The 20,692-nt window shown below is 42.7% G+C and overlaps 1 long non-coding RNA gene across 1 annotated transcript in view; it reads left to right on the top strand.

Annotated features, from left to right (window-relative positions):
- The first annotated feature begins 2,135 nt into the window (after positions 1 to 2,135).
- The window catches only part of LOC142140457 (uncharacterized), a 92,428-nt gene continuing 73,871 nt past the window's right edge, over positions 2,136 to 20,692 (top strand). The window contains exon 1 of the long non-coding RNA XR_012688492.1: positions 2,136 to 2,260. This is a non-coding gene — a long non-coding RNA (uncharacterized LOC142140457). The remainder of the gene's footprint in view (positions 2,261 to 20,692) is intronic.

Below are 20,692 nucleotides of genomic sequence, written 5' to 3'. Positions count from 1 at the left end.
CCTAAGCCACACACACTCGGCAAAGCCTTTAAAAATTATATGCGGCACAGGAGAGTACCACTGGACTTATACTGCTGAATCAGTGAACTTTGTAATATAGCAGTACCACTGGAATTATACTGCTGAATCAGTGAACTTTGTAATATAGCAGTACCAATGGACTTATACTGCAGAATCAGTGAACTTTGTAATATGGCAGTACCACTGGACTTATACTGCTGAATCAGTGAACTTTGTAATATTGCAGTACCACTGGACTTATACTGCTGAATCAGTGAACTTTGTAATATTGCAGTACCACTGGACTTATACTGCAGAATCAGTGAACTTTGTAATATTGCAGTACCACTGGACTTATACTGCTGAATCAGTGAACTTTGTAATATTGCAGTACCACTGGACTTATACTGCAGAATCAGTGAACTTTGTAATATTGCAGTACCACTGGACTTATACTGCAGAATCAGTGAACTTTGTAATATTGCAGTACCACTGGACTTATACTGCTGAATCAGTGAACTTTGTAATATAGCAGTACCAATGGACTTATACTGCAGAATCAGTGAACTTTGTAATATTGCAGTAACAATGGACTTATACTGCAGGATTGTTTTTGGATATTTTTTTGTAATTTCTTTTTTTTATAATTATTTTTTTTAAATTTTTTATAACTTGGGAATAATGGGGAAATAACAATGCCCTTAGAAGGACAGAGCACAGGACACAGCGCCACTGGAATGAACAGGACACAGCACAGGACCCAGCAGCACCACTGAACTCAGAAGGACAGAGCACAGGACTCAGCACCACTGGACTGAGCAGAACACAGCACAGCACAGCACGCAACAGCACAGCACAGCATGAGATATAGCAGGACAGAGGACCACCTAACACAACCTCCCTCTACCCTGATCAATGCCCGAGTGAAGATGGCAGCGGCTAACGGGGAATTTATAGAATACGAGTATCGCGAGATCCGACAGCGGGATTATGACTCAGAGCCTTGGTTTCAGTTTTACAATTGGCGGGAATACCCGGATCTGTCTCGGATCCGGCTCGGATCGGCAACGTTCGGGTGGGCTCGGATTTCAGATATCCGAGCCCGCTCATCTCTAGTTATAAGTGTCATTTGCTTTCTGACAAGAATTGCAAGCAATTGCACTCATTGGCGTAAGGTTCATTTATGAGCTACGCCAGGGGCGGGCTGGCCCGGGGGGCAGGGGGGCATATGGCACCTGGGCCGGACGATATAATTCTATTTTGGGCCGCCTGGTGGTCCAGTGGTAATGCGATGGAGACGCTTGTAGTACAATATTCTGTGAATGGATGATGCCCCCGCTGTGAGTACTCTGCGATGTGACAGCCCCTGCACAGACCGCTAAGGCTGTCTCTATCGCATTTCAGTAGCAGGCAGCTTACATCATCAGGTTGTGTGACCGCAGTGGTCACATGGTAGGAAGTGTAGGCGGGGCTGATGGAACTCTATGGTCAATGTGCAGGAGCTGCAGCATTTCTCTCTGTCCCTGGAGCCACTGGTGTGGAAAAAGGAACGAGGATGGGGGAATTAGCGTGTGTAAAGGGGAGGAGGGGGGAGACATATGCCATTGAAGCTGCAGGGTATAGGGGGACATGTGTGGCTAAAGGTGCTGGGGGCAGAGGGGGACATGTGTGGCTGAAGGTGCTGGGGACAGAGGGGGGACATGTGTAGCTAAAGGTGCTGGGACAGAGGGAGGGCATGTGTAGCTAAAGGTGCTGGGGCAGAGGGGGGGCATTTGTGGCTAAAGGTGTTGGGGAAGAGGGGGGGCATTTGTGGCTAAAGGTGCTGGGGCAGAGGGGGGCATTTTTAGCTAAAGGTGCTGGGGCAGAGGGGGGGCATTTGTGGCTAAAGGTGCTGGGGCAGAGGGGGGGATTTGTGGCTAAAGGTGCTGGCGCAGAGGGGGACATGTGTGGCTGAAGGTGCTGGGGCAGAGGGGGACATGTGTGGCTAATGGTGCTGGGCAGAAGGGGGGCCTAATTATAAAATGTGGGATGATATATTGATTTAATGCCAAGGATTGTTGAAGTTTTCTAAATTTCATGTACACATTTTTTTTTTTTTACCAAATAGGACCTCCAAGCATCCAGAGCTAAAGTAACCAGCAGCCACAAGTGGTGACAGTGACAGGACAAGTAGGAGAGTGCAGGACAGTCTGCCAATTTTCCTGAATCTGGTGAGACAGTCCCGAACTTGGGTCACTGTTTCGCTTAGGACAGTTGGGTGGTATGTCCCGCTTCACTGTGTACTGCTTGTGAAGGCAGAACTGTGTGCACCTAACAGTAATGCACACAGTATTGCCTGTGTATTTGTCTAACATGATAACTGTGTAACATCATAGGGGCCCCCCAGATCCTTAATCCAGCGCCTGCTCACTGGCACACATTTGAGCTTTGTTTTGGCCAATATAAAATTGATACAGCGGCAGCTGCGGTTCTCAAATGTAGCTGGTGAATGAGAACTACATTTGAGAAGCTACCGCAACCTCAGTACTGATACTAAAATGGGTGAAACTAAACTGCTGCGCATATCCAGAGGCAGCTGCTCCTCCTACCTAATTGGGCCTTTCCGGATCTGATGAACAGGACAGATACTTCTAAGGAACACTAAAATTCCTTGATGACTTCTACTGTCATCAAACCCTTTAATTCCAGTATGGTCAAAAAATGTATTTCACCAATCCTTTCGTCTATCAAGCCAGGACAGCTTTCATGCTGCAGGTCTATGTATACTTATTTTAATGTCTTGTTTGATGAATTTTCTTGCAGTTTTTTGTATAAAAAGTCCCAGACATACATTTTGATTACCAAAAAGAATAAGGCCTGCAGCTGATACTATGCAAATATGCTGCTTGCATATCGTTATTTTTTAAGTTTAGGTTCACTAAGGCTGTTTGTCTATGGATGGCAATGATATATGGATGTGCAGGCTTGACTGGTGAGTCTCGCTAAGTGAGATTTTATACCTGCAATTTTATTTACATAAATGATATGTAAGTAAACTAGCAGTTAGATAATGTGGTACAGGTAAGGAGGGTCCAGCTTCAGCGCAGCCAGAGAATCAGGAGGTCACAGATATTTGTAGGAATAATAATACAATTCTCCATTTTTTTTACACCTAACTGCATATTTCACTGTAAATGACCACTCCCCCAATACCCCCTTTTGCAGTGATACTTGGTATTAGGTGGGCCCCAGTCATTGGTTTCTCTGGTGGGCCATTCATGCCCCAGTCCGACACTGTATGGATATAGAGTATTTGAGACTATTCTGTCTAATGCATTATTATTAGAAATAATAACTTTTCTTTTTTACAATCTTTAACATGCTACATCATAGGGGGCTACCCAGTCTAAAGTGCCCAGGCCCCCCAGAGCCTTAATCCAGCTCTGGGCATGGGCATAAAAATGTATACCGTATATACTCGTGTATAAGCCGAGTTTTTCAGCATACTTTTGTATGCTGAAAAAGGGCACTCGGCTTATACACGGGTGAACTTACCTGGTGTCCGGTCCCTGGCTGTCAACTTCTGCATATGCGTTCCAACAACAGGAAGTTCGGCATTTGGAACGCAAACTTGCGTTCCAAATGCCGAACTTCCTGTTGTTGGAACGCATATGCGTTCCACTGCCGGGTAGGTAACAAAAAATCTCACCCTACGTCCGCTTCCACCTGTAGTCAGGAATAACGGCATAGCGGCATCTTTTGGACACTGCCTTCTCCATTCATCTGTCTTGATCTCAGCAGCGGCAGCTCACTATACTGATGTTCCCTCCCGGCGGCTGACAGGTAAGCAGATAATGCAGTTCGGCTACATAGGTTTGGAGACACTAGATATTGCTATCATAGAACAACTGTATGCTGCTAAGATATTCTATAAAAACGCATCATATGCACAGTATGCATTGAAAGTCTCTCTCTCTCTCTCTCTCTCTCTCTCTCTCTCTCTCTCTCTCTCTCCCCCTTTATTTAAGTTAGTTTGTACCCAATGATTTCATAATCATTTATGAATGTTCCTTGTCCTCTAGCTAGAAATGATTTCATAGATTGAACCTATCATTTTCATTTAGGTTTTCAATTTAGCGCTCTTTTCCACCCTAGGCTTATACTCGAGTCAATAAGTTTTCCCAGTTTTATGTAGTAAAATTAGGTGCCTCGGCTTATATTCGGGTCGACTTATACTCGAGTATATACGGTATATGGATTAAGCAATACTTTAATAGCCTCTTTTTATATAGATAAATATATATTGTACCAAAAACCACCCTTTAAGGATGAGCCGCTGCTGTGTGCTTGCCCCCCGGGCTGAAATCTGTCAGCCCTCCGCTGTGCTACACAAATGGACGTACGTCTGAACATGAATCAGGCCCTATGTATTCAGTTCCCTATGCAAAAAGTGACTGGACATGTCTCCTTTACTTCCTTCGTTCTCAAATGTAGATTTTAGTGAATCTTTCTATACTTGATTAGTGAGCAATTTGTAAATGTGATTGCTATATTTATAAATCTGCTAATCAAGTTGTTGATGCACACGTTAAAGCAACATTTCTTAAAGGAAGTCCCTGTCCAGCTAGGTTCCTTCATTGCCACATCCAATTTTCTTTTTCTACTGTGTGATTAATGTGAATAGGAGATAGGATGGGTATTTGTAAGCATTGTTTCTTAGCTCTTGTTGTTTGAAATTGCATTTCTATTGTTTAAAGACCTAATAAAGTATCCATTATTTAGAGACCTACTTTAGTTTGCAAGGCAAATCTGATTATTTTAAAGTATAAATGAGATGAGCAGTTCGGATGCAAAGAAATCCATCAGATCCAAATTTTGGGGTACCGAGTGGTGCCGGAATGGAATTCTGAATTCTCTCGCACCAAATTAGAATATGAAATCGAGACAAAAAGGAATAGAAAAGAAATATTGGATCTTTCAAGTTTTGGATTGATATCCTCTATATATATCCCTCCTCCCTTTTCTCAGTGATAGCATGTGAGTATGACGTTTGCTGCAATTTTGTGCTCAGAAATTCACTTGTAGAGGGTTGGGCAGGGTGAAAGAGGCAATGTATATTGTAATAGGTGTGATTGTACAAATCTCAATAGCTTATTTACAGGTAACTCTGCTGGAATTGTGTGCTGATCAATTGAGTGTGAAAGAGTGAAGAGTAGACAAGCAGTAGCTTCTGGTTGTAATAGTATATTAGTAAACTAATTTGGAGTGGACAATAAAAGTAGTACAAGGGTTGCATGATGGCTTGGTGGTTAGCACATCTGCCTCACAGTGCTGGGATCATGAGTTCAAATCCCATCCAAGGCCCCATCTGTGTGGAGTTTGTATGCTCTCCCTGTGTTTGTGTAGGTTTGCTCCAGGGGCTCTAGTTTTCTCTGACACTCATATCACTAGTAGGTTAAATGGCTGCTGACAAAATTAACCTTAGTCTGCATGTGTTAGGGATTTTAGACTGTAAGCTCCTATAAGGCAGAGTGAAGTAAATGACAAAAATATAAATAAATAAAAATTCTCTGTACATTGCTGCGGAATTGGTGGCACTATATGCATAAATGATAATGAAGTAATGAAGTGTCATTATCATTGACATCTGAACTATTTAGTGAACAAAATCAGGGTGTTGTTTGACTGTGAGCAGCACCCTCCCCCCAAAAAATAAAATTATATATATATATATATATATATATATATATATATATATATATATATATATATATATATATATATATATATATATGCCTAGTGGCGTGTGTGGAAAAAAAAACTAAGCTGCAGCGCCACCTGCTGGGCAGAGTTATACACTGACCTATATATTTCTTGAAGGAAAAGTGACAGTTGGGAGTGGTTGGAGGTTGCCGGGGGTGACAGTGGGGAGTTTTTAACACCTTAAGTAGCTTGATGAAGGATGTGGCGATGAAGATGAAGGATGAGGTGATGGAGAAAAATGATGAGGTGGTGACATGTGGACAAAACCACGTTAAAAAAGGGCGCTTGCGTCGGGGAGTAACGCTCTTCCCCTGAGGAGGCCTGGGCTATGGCCCAAATGCATGACAAGAACCTTTTTAACACCTTAAGTAGCTTGATTTGACTAGAATGCATGAGTATCATGCACGGGTTAACTTGTGTGTGATATATATATATATATATATATATATATATATATATAATGTGTATGTGTATGTGTGTGTGTGTGTATGTGTATGTGTATGTATATGTATATGTATATGTATGTATATATATATATATATATATATATATATATATATATATATATATATCTATCTTGCTTTTAAAACCCAAAGTGTTTCAATCTGGAAGCAATTGTGTGAGTAGCAGTACCCGTGACACCTAAGCTATTTAGTGAACACATAACAGGGTGGTGCTCTTTGACTGAGCAGCAAACCCAAAAGAAAATATACTCTATATAGTTTTTTTTTTGCTTTTAAAATCCCATGTGTTTCAGTCTGAAAGCAATTGTGTGAGGGTCAGTATTACATTTCTAATAGTAAGTGGCCAAAAGACAGGGTGCTGTGAATATCCTGGTGTTGTGTGCTATCTCTCCAGTGGATAGTCAGCACAATGACCTTTTCTAGAGACTGAATGACTCTTTGCTTAACCACCAGGTATAATGTGAAATAGCTATTTGATAGAAATGGAATTGAGATGGAATTTGGTAGCATGGATACATGTTCTCAACTAATCTGCTAAAACCTGATGTATTGATGGCGGAAATTGGAAGTACGTCCAATGCTAAAATAGCTATCATGGCTTTAGTGATCTACTGTGCAACAGAATGCTGGCTGTAATACTTGCAAACACTTATTTCACACAGAAGTATTGTTGTAAACTATGCATACTTTTCTTGGTTCTATTCTGTATAAAAACTTAACCCTCAGCAGCAGCCATAGTATGCAAAGATGCCTCTTGGGATTCATGGATTGCATTAAGAGAGTCAATTTGCATTTGAAAAGTGGATGCTGGACTATGTACTAATAATGAGCAGGTTGATGATGGAGGTGTTAACGGTGAATATTGCATGAGGTGTCTGTCCATGCTAGCTGATGCTGTGCTGCTTGCTACTGTACATGATTTTCCACCTTTTGATAAACAACTTCAATTAACTTGCTGTAAGTAACATAACAGAGAGATTGTAAGCTTGCATGCAGGATCTTCTTGCCTTATCTGTCTGTCTGTATTACCCAGTATTGTTTTATGACTGTGTTTGAATTTGCTAGTGCTATACAATAAATGATAATGATGATGATGATGATGAAGGTAGGAAGTACTTATTGCTGCATCACAAAGGCTACAGATGCCTTAACAAATGTTGTCTGGTTTGGGATTTTTTTTTTTTACACATGCAAGAGGTGGATTTTGTAGTCTTTTTCCCAGGGATGATAATGCACTTATAATGGGCATGAGGTGGTACCACTGGTTACTAACTTACTTGGTAAGTACCCATAACCATACATTATTCTCCTCATTATTTTTTTCAAGTATAACACATTGTAACATTTTCTGATTCACAATCCCTCATCCTGTTGCACAGTAACAAGTTCCAATGTAGCATCCTCAATTTCCATGTCTAAATCATCATCATTATTACTCAGGTATGCGGTTGACTAATCGACATTGGCTTGGTCGTCTTTCAGTGCTGACAGCAATAGGTCGACAACTCTAATGTAGACAGTATTATTAGTCTCACGAGTCACAGGATCTGAAGGTCACTTGCTGATATTTGCGCTGCTAAGCTGGGAAGCGCAGTCTAAACATGCCCCGGTCTTTTCCAGGGACCCCAGCAAGGGAATCTGGAGTTTGCTGCAAGGGACGTGCAGGTGGCGGCACTTCAAGTTAGCTATCAGCGTAGTGAATGGTGAACAAACGTGGTCGTGCAGGCAGAGGTCAAATTGTACTAGCAAGCATGGTATCAATGGATAAGGCAAACGGAGTAGGCAAGCCAAAGGTCAGATACAGCGGGAGCAATCAGGCTGAAGGGAGATCCAAAAGCAGAATCAGGGAAAGCAGAGTCGGTACACAGGAGGTCAGTCAGAGACCAGGGAAACAGACTGGAATGCTGGAGCATAGGAAGACCTAGATACTCTGGCACCTACCTAGTGTTAGGAGCAGGTTTAAATAGTGGAGCTCATTCCCTGATTGGTGGCAGTGGAGGCGGCAGCCCAAACAGCTGACCGCTGACAGGAAGTGTAGAGAAGCATCTCGTTGCTAGGAAACTGATACGCGAGCGGACACACATGCGCATTGCAATCCTGAGGAGAGAGAACGTGTCCAGCTACCTAGCAATGGGCAGTTTTGCCGGCAGAGGAAGACGTTCATCCCTGGCACTGATGGTGAGTGCAGGGATGGTGCTTGACAGTACCCCCCTCTCTTCCAGAAGGCCTACCCTAATAGGAGCAACAAAACTGGCCATCAAAGGTGGATCATAAAGATCATCCTCATACACCCAGGACCTTTCTTCAGGGCCGAAGCCTTTCCAGTAGACCAAATACTGGGAGCGTCCATGAATCTTGGGAGTAGATTTGGCTTGTTTTATACTCGTTACCAGAAGCTGTCAGGATAGGATGAGGAAAAGATGGAAAATGAGAGAATTTATTGAGCACTAGTGGTTTCAGCAAGGAAATATGGAAAGCATTGTGCACTTTAAGAGAGGGAGGGAGTTGAATTATGTAAATTACGGTATTAACCACCTGACGAACTGGAAAAGGCCCAATGAATCGTGGGGCCAATTTCATTGAGGGTACCCGTAACTTAAGGTTCCGTGTGGAGAGCCACACATTGTCCCCAACTTGCAGAACTGGTACCATTTTCCAATGACAGTCTGCTGTGAGTTTATACTACTGAGAGGACTGTAATAGCTTTACTTTGTAATCTTCCCAGACTTTGCCAAAGTCACGAATCATAGCATGAGCAGCAGGGACTGTCTCTGTTGGGGAGGATGAAAGATCGAAATGAATGGGGTGTGCACCATATACAATAAAGAAGGGGGAGGAACCAGAAGATGCATGGGTATGGTTGTTATGAACAAACTCTGCCCAGGGAAGTAGATTGCTCCAGTCAGATTGATAACTATTGGAGAAAGAGTGGAAAAATAATTCAAGATCTTGGTTACACCGTTCCGTCTGACCATTAGTCTGGGGATGATAACCAGAGGAGAATTTCAATTCCATCCCCAGATCTTTACAGAAGGCCCTCCAGAAACAAGAAATGAATTGCACACTGCAATCGGATATGATGTCCTGCAGACACCCATCTAGACAAAAAATTTCTTTGATAAATACTTGAACAAGTTTGGGAGCGGCGGGAAGACCTTTCAAAGGGACAAAATGAGCCATTTTTGAGAATCTGTCCAAAAGTTACCCAGATGGAGGTTGTCTGGGTACTTTATTCTGGGCACAAGTAGCACATGCGGCAACAAATTAATTAATGTCTGCACGAAGAATGGGCCACTAGTAATGACGAGACAGTAAGGAGAGAGTTTTCACGAAATCAGTGTGGCCCGCGAATTTTGCGGTGTGAGCCCAACAAAGTGCCTTGAGGTGGAGATGAGGTTCAAAATAGGAACAGCTGATAGGAGGGGTTTTACATGAAGTCCTGGTGAGAGCAACAATACTGGAAGGCTCATATATGTGAGGCGGCTCAGAGATAGGACTAAGATCAGACTCAACGAATTATCAGTATAGGGCATCAGCCCGGAAATTCTGAGCACAGGAACGGTAAGTTAATTTTAGGACAAAGCGAGAAAAAAATGAAGACCACCTGGCTTGGTGAGGGTTCAAACACAGAGCATCCCGAAGGTAGACAAGATTTTTATGATTTTTATGATTGGTGTAAACTGTATCTGAATGGCAAGCTCCTTCTAGAAGATGACGCAACTCTTCAAGCGCAGATTTAATGGCTAGCAGTTCTTTGTCACCAATCCCATAGTTACTTTCTAGAGAAGAAACCACAAGGATGTAAATCACCCAAAGCTGAAGCCCCTACTCCGACTAAGGTTTCTCTTGGTTGGGCTGAGTCAGGACTGGGGCAGAAACTAAGCCCACCTTCAGATTGGCAAATGCAGCGATGGCCTCAGGGGTCCAATTACTAGGGTTGATTGACTTTTGGGTAATTGCGGTAATGGGAGCAATCAAGGTGGATAGGTGCTTGATAAATTGCCTTTAGTAATTGGCAAAGCCAATAAAACATTGCACAGCTTTCAAGTCGGAGGGTTGAGGCCAGTTGAGAATGGCAAAAAGTTTCTCTGGATCTATCTCGAGACCTGAGCCAGAAACGATATACGCCAAGAATGAGACTTGAGGAACCTCAAAAAAACATTTGTCAAGCTTGCAAAACAACTGATTGGCACAGAGATGGGATAGAACCTACTTCACATGGGACCGGTGGGAAATAAGGCCAGGAGAGAAAATCAGAATGTCATCCAGATACACTACCACCAAACTGTAGAGCAGGCCACTGAAGATTTTGTTAATGAAGGACTGGAACAATGCAAGAGCATTACAAAGCCCGAAGGGCATCACTGAGCATCATAGTGTCCATAGTGGGTAATAAAGGCAGTTTTCCACTCACCCCCTCCCGTAAATCCAGTTTGAAAAAGATTCTGGAGCCACTAACCCAGTCAAATAGCTCAGAGATGAAAGGAAGAGGTTATCTGTTTTTAATGGTTATAGTGTAAAACTGTCAATAGTCAATACTAAGACGTAACGTCCCATCCTTTTTTTTTTCACAAAAACGAAGCCAGCACCTGCAGGAGACAAATACTTCCTGATGTATCCTCGTTGGAGGTTTTCAGCAACATATTGGGACATTGCTTGATTTTAAGGTAAGGAAAGTGGAAAAATCCTACCCCTAGGAATTGGTTTATCTGGAAGCAGATCGATGGGACAGTCCCAAGGACAATGCGTAGGAAGAGTCTCGGAAGCCGCTTTACAGAAGACATCCTGAAAGGAAGAATAGGGAGTTGGGAGCCCCAGTAGGGATGAGGTGATTCTGCAAGGAACTGCGGATCTTCCAGGTTTGACTGTAGAGACATCTTCCGAAACACTGAGTACCCCAAGAAGTGTCCTGGGCCGAATTCCAGTCGAATTGAGGTGCATGGAGTCTGAGCCAAGGCAACCCCAGAATGACAGAATTAATAGACTGGCGAAAAACCAGGAACTCAATCCACTCCGAATTTACTAATTTAGCACCGCTACATCAGCTGAACAAAATGGTCCGGGAGACAGAACCATTGGTAACTCGTTTCCCATCCACTGCAGTGAGGTGTAACGGCTGAGGCAGATCTCAAGTAGGAATGTGGAGCTGTGAAGCCAGGGTGGCAGATATGAAGTTGATGGCAGAGCCAAAGTCCACAAAGGCATTGGTCACGAAGGAGCCATCAGGAGTACCCAGAGTGCTAGAAATCTGAACGCGCAGGGCTATAGGGAGTAGTGAACTTGACTCCTAGATTAGCCTCCCTGTTACTGGCTAGGAGGAGGTATTTCCCTGCCTCTTAGGGCAGGCAGAAATTAGGTGGCCTGGCTTTGATAAAAGATAAGGCATTCTGCAGCAAGGTATCTTTATGTTCCCATAGGGGAGAGGCACATGCCAAAGCCTGACTGGAGAGCAGGGAGAAAATAAATGCAATCTTATGCATTCAGAGGTGAAGGATCCAGGGTTACATTCAAAATGTATCAAACATTGATTAAAAAATCCTCTGCATCTCTTCGGGTCTCCTTCAAATTTCTCTGGTGTAGGAAGGCGTAAGGCTGGAGCAGCGACTGCAGAGGGGGCCTGGGTAGGTAGAGTAACCCCAGAGGAGGTGACAACAACTGCCTGAGAGAAGCTTGAAGTGATTCCATTCTAGCAGCAACCCCCTGAATACACTGGAGGAGCTGGGCCTGCTCAGATTCTCGTTTAGCAACTCTGTAAGCAAGGTGCATAAGAAGATCACAAGCCGAGGGATCACCGGATCCTTTAGTAGACATGGCCAGAGTATACTATCACGAGTCACAGGGACTGAAGGCCACTTGCTGATAATTGCAATGCTAAGCTAGGAGGTGCAGAGTCTAAACACGCCTACGGTCTTCACCAGGGACCCCCACAAGGGAGTTTGGAGTTTGCTGCAAGTTAGCTATCAACGGATTGGATGATGAACAAACGTGGTCGTGCAGGCAGAGTTCAAACCGTACTGGCAAACGTGATATAAATGGATAAGGCAAATCAGAGTCAGCAAGCCAAAGGTCAGATACAGTGGGAGCAATCAGGCCAAAGGGAGATCCAGAAGCAGAACCAGGGAAAGGCGAGTCGGTACACAGCATGTCAGTCAGAGAGCAGGGAAACAGGCTGGAAGCGTCCCGTGTCTAGGAGATGGAGACGCGAGCGGACACACATGCGCACGGAAATCCTGAGGAGAGAAGACGTTATCCAGCTGCCTAGCAACGGACAGCGCTGCTGGCAGAAGAAGACATTCATCCCTGGAACCAATAGTGAGTGCGGAGATGGCACCTGACAATTAGGCCGATAATTCACATGGTTGCTAGCATCACTAGTTTGACAATACAATTCAAATGTCGACAGCATTAGGTTTCTAGTCAGGCACATCTCCCCCCACTGTCCCAACTGGCAATATCAGGCTTGCCTTTGTGCTCAATAATTTGGGCTCTGCTCCACCTACAACCCAGCCCTCACCATCAGCGCCTGTGCGGCGTGCGACTTTTCACTCCAATCCTCATCACGGACACTCGGATTGGCCTTTCTCGGCTGATTCAAACCAACGACCATTTTTGTCCGACCCTCTTTTACCCTGGAACCTCCCCTACACTCCCCTGGAGCACGATCTTGATGATTTTCTATTTGTGGGTCCGTCCAATTGCAATATGTGCGTGGATACATTATACACCGCCCAGGCTCTCTTTTTTTATGGGGGTGCCTATAACTCGGGACAAGACTGAAGGGCCCGTAACTTGTTTATCTTTCCTGGGGATATACATTAATATGGTGGAAGGGTGCTGTTGTTTGCAAATGAACACCATCAAGAAATTAGAGACACTCTACGTCAGATTAAAGTTTTGTTGGGGTCCTTTAATTCTGCATGCAGGATTATCCCTATGGGTAGAATATTTTGTAGGAAACACCAGTTAGCCAGAGCAGGTGGGAGCAGACCGCATTCATTAATTACATTAAATGACGAGAGATTTAACAATTTGGCTTACTTTTATAAGTAAATTCAACGGTACTAGAATTTAGCTTTCCCCACAAATATCCACTAGGGCTTTGGATTTATACACGGATGCAGCAGGGGATAAGGGTTTTGGGACATTTTTCCAGGAGGATTGGTGAGCATCCCCTTGGCCTCAAACATGAATAGATAATGGCCTGGTCTGGGACCTACTGGTTTTATATTTATTCCCTATCATAGTGTTATTGGAGTTATGGGCCCCTCAGCTAGGTGGGAGCAATGTATCCTTCTGGTGTGACAGTTTGGGCATTGACGGGGCAATCAACCACCAGAGGGAATCCTCCAGTCCAGCAGTTAACCTGCTGCGCTTTCTGGTGCTTCGTTGCCTGGAATACGACATAAATTTTCGTTCTAGACACGTTCCTGGAGTAGATAATTGCATTTCCTGTTTCAATTGGAATTGCTTTAGGTCTTTAGCCCCACATACCAAGCCCATCGGTATAACATGTCCATCTTATGTTTGGCAGACGGTCGAGTCGGCATAATGTGATTGGCCGAAGCTTCTCTGGCCCCATCCACTAGGAAGTCCTATCGTTTGGCATGGCAGCGTTGGGAAAATTTTCTTGTATACCGTAGCATCAGCTTCCCGGGGAGTCCGCACGGTTTTACTGATGTAAATGTGGGAATATTATCAGAAAGATTTTAGAAAACATCCATGGGTTCAACATTGACGGGAATATCTTTCATGGTAAAAATGCAGGGACTGGCAGACCCAGCCAAACCTTTTCTTATTTCCAAAGCATTAAAGGGATGGACTAAGCTCTGTCCTAACATGCTAGATAGCAGGAGACCCATAGATCCACTCTTAATGGCCCACATCATTTCATCCTTGATGCATATTGCTACAGACTCATATGAAATAACACTTTTTAGCACGGCTTTCACCATGGCTTTCCACGGTGCCCTTAGAGTTAGCGAATCGGTGGCTCAATCAAAAGAAGTAAAAGGGTCAGTTATCTTGGGAAAAATTTTTATTTTAAACCCCAACCTCATTAATTTTAAAATATCTTGCTCTAAAACAGACCAGGCGGGCAAAGGTCATTGGTTCTCCTGGTTAACCTCTGTCATAAGCTAGCAGTTTTACGTTCCACTCATGCTGACTTATGGCTGGTTCACAGAGTTTGGTCATCCCTTACAAAATTCCAGTTCCATGCAATACTCAAGCGCTCCCCAGTGTATTTATGTTTAGACTTCTCCTCATACGGCACACATTTGTTTTGTATTGGGGCTGCTGCCGTGACCAGATGTTTAACCATGTCTTCTCTGCTCCTCTTCAGAGTTATGCTCAAGGGAGTCACTCAGGAAGTATTTACATCGGCCTAGCAGAGCTAACAGCCTCACAGGTCTTCACAAAGAACTGTCGCAGATTGCGGCCCCTAGTTAAGCTTACTAATGTGGGAGACAGATAGAAGAAGCAGTAATATAATACAGGAATGGTACCTGCAGTAGGTTCTGGAGGTATCACTGAATAGTCTGAAAGCAGCCGGTTCCTGTACACAGTCGCAGATGTCAGACATCCAGATTAGATTCCAGCACAGTAGTAAGGAACTAGCCCGGTCTGGTACACGATAGCAGATGACAGCCGTGCAAAAGGAGAATCCAATAGAGTAGTGAGGTTCTAGCCGAGTCTGGTACACAATAGCAGCGTAGCCAACAGGAGGTCCAAGAACACACACAGGAGCAGGCGCAGAAAGCCAGGAGCCAGGTGAGTAACCTGTTGCTCTGACACAGGGCTTGTGTCAGAGCGCGATCTTAATACAGGTGCAGGATGAGTTTAAATTCCCCGCTGGAGATCACATCATCGGTACTGCCCCAACTCGGGAGTGATAGGCAGCTGGCGGAGTAGAGGAAGGTGGTGTAGGTAAATATTACATTCAGCTCTTTTCTCCCACTTTTCTTTCCTCTGTGGTGGACCCAGGGCTCTGCTGCTTGTCTCTTTTAGCGGGGGCGTGAAGGGATTTTTTCCTATTTTTTCTGCGGTTGGCCTGATTGGCTGTGAGCCTCCAGGGTTTTATGTGGCTTTATGGATTTTTGCCTTCACCTGCATTGCTCCTACGTCTATTGGGTGAAGCAACCGGTCTTGTTTGCCATCCCACGTTCAAGTCAGATGGGTTCGGAAGAGAGGTTTAACATGGGCCTCTTTTTTGTTCCTCATTTCTTGCGAAATTAAAGAATATGAGACCCCGGTTATACTATTCATCATCAAGAGGAGTGGGTAAATCGCTGGACCTTATCATTCAGATCCGCATGGACATGTCAGCTGTCTCCCAGCGATGGCCTAATATTAAAATGTATTGGTCATACTTAATTCACGATTAACATTGAGGTCTGACATACCCAACATCACCATGGCGTCCATAATTAGGAAAGTTAATCAGTCAGCTAGCAAGGTTGTCCAATCGTTAGGGGATTCGGTCGTAACTCACCCGTTGTTAAAAGCAGAGTCCCAGCACTTGTTTAGATCTGATGGAGTGCATTTAACGGAAGAAGGCATATGTTTCTTCATAGATCAGTTGTTCTGGAAGCTGAGGGCAGTGGTTATGTCTGTTAGCGGTGGGCCGTATATCTATTAAAAGATTGCGGCGTGTGATAGGAGAGCATTGCAGTCAGTAGATTTGCATATGGTGCTGGGTTCATCTAGTCACAAGTCACTACCTCCTTCAGTGTCAACATATGGTTGGTCCGCCTGTGAATTGGACCCCTCAGTCGGTATGTGCAGGGTAATCCCAACAGTTTCAGAGGGGATAAAGTCAAGCCGCTTGGACAGATTTTAGCACCGGCCAATAGATAAGGTATGATCCTGGGTTGGTGGTACTATGGTTTGACCTTTTCACCGCTATTGGCTTTACATAGTTTGACGGCCCTGCTCTCGTCCATCATCCAGTCCTCAGTTATTTTCCATACATTAATATTCTTCCAAACTTTAATTTGGTCTTCATGTCTTTATTTGGTTTAAGTAAGATGATTATATTTTAGTTGTCATTGTTGTGTATGATGAGAAACATCCATGCTATGCATTTTAATAGAAAAGAAGGTCTACCCATCATGATCTTAAGAGTGTTAGGGTAATATATTATAGTCACAGCATGAGCTGCATGTGCATGAAAGTTGTTGGTTTGAAACCATTTGTTTCGCTATGTTGTGTATGTGTGTTAAGCTGATGGTCTGATCACCAACTCACAGAACAAGATGGCGGAGGTCTTCACCTATAGCAGCCGCCTTTCCCTTAGAACTTTATATGCTCACCGGTATTCAGATGCCCCCAGGACTTAACTCCAGGCGTAGTGTGAGTTGGTAATACAGGCCTGTAGCGGCAGGCCAGAAGGCTGAATAGAAGGCAGCGGATAGTCAGACAGTAGCCGAGGTCAAGGGTCACAGGCAAGCAGGGTAGTCAGTAAACACACCAAGGGTCAGGGTCACAGGCAAAGTAGCGGAGTCCAAAGTACATGCCTAAGGGCCAGGGTCACGAGAAAATAGGCAGAATCCAAAGTCCCGGCAGAAGGTCAGAACAGAAAATCTGACAGACAGAGTATCCACAGGACAGGATCCAATAACAAACAGCAGGTCAGCAAACTGGGTCAGAAGTGCTATAATCGGCAGGGAAGCTAAGACCAACCAATCAGGGCTCATCCCTGAAATTACACACAGGCCATTTTTAATAAATCAAATTGCACATTAATCAGCCCACAGGCTGGGAAAAGGTCAGCGCATATGCCCGGCTGTACTATTTGCCGAGGCGCGCTGTAGAGATACACGGCGTCCGGCCGTTTCCTTGGCAATGGTCGGACTAGCTGTAGGAAGTGATGTCCCGTTCATCGGGACCGGGACGGCTGGGACGCCAGGCGGGGTTAGAGCTGAGTCGCGGCGGTGCCAGTAGCCGCCGCAGCTCCTAATAATGTGTGCGTATTTTATTGCTTTTATGTAATTACATTTTCTTTTTACTTTTTTGCATCCAAGCATGTATATGATAAGAAACGCATTTATTGAGGAGGTTTCACTAATAAATAGGAAGTTTCAAACACAGGGATACAGCAATCAAACCCAATCTTCAATGAAACATACATTTAAAATATACCTATTGACCAGCCGTATTGAGTAAATCTTTAATATACCAGCAGCTGTTGTGTTATACATTTAATAGAGACATTTGAATAGAACTCAATGTTGGCACATCCAAAATTATTGGCAAAATACAGAGTGATCAGTGAACAGTTGCAATCAGCATTGGTGGCACAAGGGCACAATGTTTCTTCCAGACTGTAACATATCCATTAGCATTATAATTTCCTTACTACAGCTGAAGCTGACGGATCAGCCAAAACGAGAGGCCGGAGGGTAAGCTATGTAGGAGCCAAAAGATCTGAAACATTACATTTGGCCATACTGTTCCCATGGGGCTATTTCGAAGAAAAAATGAGCAATATAAATGCTACAGCTGCAGGGATATTAGACCTTTGGGAATGCAGATACAAAACCCAATGTGTTCCTGATAGGCGAAGCAGAACTCGCTCCATTGATATGAATGTAAATTGTTGCCTCTTGAACAAAAAATGAATATAATCTGAAAACTACTATCTGGCCTGATATTATGGTTTCGCAAAAAATCTACAACATGATTCAAGACACAACTCTTTCTAAGCAACAGCAAACTATATCAGAGGAACATATATTTAATCATACTTTTTGGTTAAAACTAAAAATGCTTTATTACCTTGTTACTTAGTTAAAAAAAACAAAAACGTGTGCTGAACACTTCCAAAGAATTGTATGTCATTCCATCCAGTAGATGGGAACAGTTTAAGGAGTAAAATTAGACAGACATTGAGGAAGCACAAAATATTTGCCTTTAGGATATTAAAGCTAACAAAAAAAGTTTTGACATACTGTACAAGTTTTTTTTTTAATTGGTTATTTGCAGCTTCATCGAACATGAGAAATTTGTTAATTAGGTTTTCTAAATTTGACAAAGACCATTACCCAGACAAATTTCAACTTGTAGCACTGGAAAAATTTGAATTTTAATAACAGAAGATGTCTTGTTCTATTCTGAAACATTTTCAAATAGCAACTAATGTGACAACTTCTTTTAGATTCCATAAAATTCTAAAATGTAGTCACTATGAATGAGTTCAAATATATAGGAATCTTGAGCAAAATAGTTAGAATTTACATATGTACACAAGAAAGTAAAGCGGAGCAAACACAGTAGTGACTATTATTCTATTAAATCAGCGCTTTAATTGTCTGCATTTGCAACCTGTACATTCAGCCATTACTCTATGATTGCTAGTGACCTTCAAAAGTAATATAGACTGTATGTATTAAGGTACTATGTACTAAGACCATATTCTTACGCTATGTACTAAGCCCCACATTTTCATCTTCAGTAGCAACATATGTAATATTTAGGTATTACATATAACCTGGCTGTTTAAAAATGTTTGTTGCAGGAAAGTGGGAGAGGTGCTATGAGCTGCATAGTAAAGATTAGTATCATTACAATGCGTACACACCGTCACCCTGTCCTCTGCCAGCTGTGCTTTCAAGTGGATGCTTGCAGATACCCAAAAGCAAATATGGAGGAAAGAGTGCAAATGCACTGCTTAATCCCCATATTTGCCTAAACATATAATATCCATGTGTCTTGCTCCTTGACTGATTTAATGTATTTATTTTTTGTGGCTTGGAAAAATTAGCAAGGATGTTGAACATTCCCTTATTGTTAGATATTTTACCAGCTTTACCGTAGAACCTGGTCAAGCTAGGGAAATTCGTGTCACCATTATTAAGCTAGTATGAATTGTTCTAATTATCCTAAAATAATTTCCTATGGAATCATTGCTCTGTGTATGCATATGATCCCTTATAGAGGGCATTATCTACATGCTACAAGTTGTTCACAGTTTAAATCCATCATGTAACCCCCATTTGTATTATAAATATACACATTAGTATAGTTAGTATAGTTACAACTGCATAAACTAAATTTGTTATTAATGGGTTAAAGTATTTTAATTTATCAATATTTGAGACTATGTACTGATATAGCAGCTTGTTATTGAAAACTTCCTAGTTAACATTTTTTTTATATATATAGTGTCTGCATTAATCCATGGTGTAGCCTGTAAAGTGGAATCCCGACATCTCTATTTATGCTGCTAATGCCCCCTGTGCCTTGTTTCCTGCTCATGTTAAATCCTTGGAGGCTGCATCAATTATGTCTCTTTATTTTGCTAATCAATAAAAGACAAAAGCTGAAAAAATTTTTAACATTATGATAGAGATATTTATAGAGATAGCGGCTTGGATTCTGAGAAATCCGACAAATCTAAATTTTGGGGTATCATGATTCGGTTACTCGTGCCAAATTCAGATTTGAAAATGAGGCAAAAGGTAATTTCCAGTAACATGTTGGATCTGGAGTGACAACATGTAGGTAGGATCTTTGCAGCACTTTTGTGCACAGAAAGTGGAGTATAGCAGGTTGGACAGGATGAAAGAGGCAATGTATATTGAAATAGCAGTGATTTTATTGCACAAATCTTAAGATCAGTCTGCTGGAATTGTGTGCTAATAAATTGATTGTAATAGTGTATTAGTAGACTAAATAGGAGTGGACAAAAATTATTCTTTCTTACTTTTAAAATCACAGTATTTCGACCTGAAGGCAGTTGGGCAGGGATCAGTATCAGTGACATCTGGACAAAAACAGGGTATTGTTTGGTGTTTGGCTGTGAGCATCACACCTCAGAAGACACACACACAAATTATTTTGAAAATCCCAAGTGTTTCAATCTGAAAGCAATTGTGTGAGTAGAAGTATCACATCTGTACTAGTAAGTGACCAAAAGACATGGTGCTGTGAATGACCTGACATTGTGTGCAAGCTTTACTATGCTGAAGGTATGAGGAGGATGATGAGGATGCTACAAGCACTGCTGCTGCTGCTGAAGGTGATACACCTACCCAGTGCGCTGTCATAGTCATGTAGTCTTTTGTTTGACAAGTACCACTTGTCAACATATCTGTAGTTAAGTTAAAAGTCAGCACAATGTCACTTTCTAGGAACCGAATGATTTTTAGTTTAAACTCCTCGTACAGATGAGGAATTGCTGTTTGGGCAAAGTGCTATTGAGTTGGAATTTGGTAACGTGAATACATCATCTCAACTAATCTGCTAAAACCTGATGAATTGATAGTGGAAATTGGATGCACATCGAATGCTAACATAGCTATCATGGCTTTAGTAATTCACTGTGCAACAGGATGCTGCCTTGCATACTTGGTAATTCTTGCAAACGCTTGCTTCACAGACAGTTATTGTTTAAAACTATGCTTACTCTTTTTGTTCCCCTTCTGTATAGAAGTATCACCCCAGCAGTAGCAGCAGCCGTAGTGTGCAAGGATGCCTCTTGAGAATCA

Source organism: Mixophyes fleayi, chromosome 2 (genome assembly GCF_038048845.1).
Source record: "Mixophyes fleayi isolate aMixFle1 chromosome 2, aMixFle1.hap1, whole genome shotgun sequence".
Lineage (NCBI taxonomy): Eukaryota > Metazoa > Chordata > Amphibia > Anura > Limnodynastidae > Mixophyes > Mixophyes fleayi.
The sequence above is the reverse complement of the archived record's forward strand: the minus strand, read 5'-3'. Positions and strand labels throughout refer to the sequence as shown.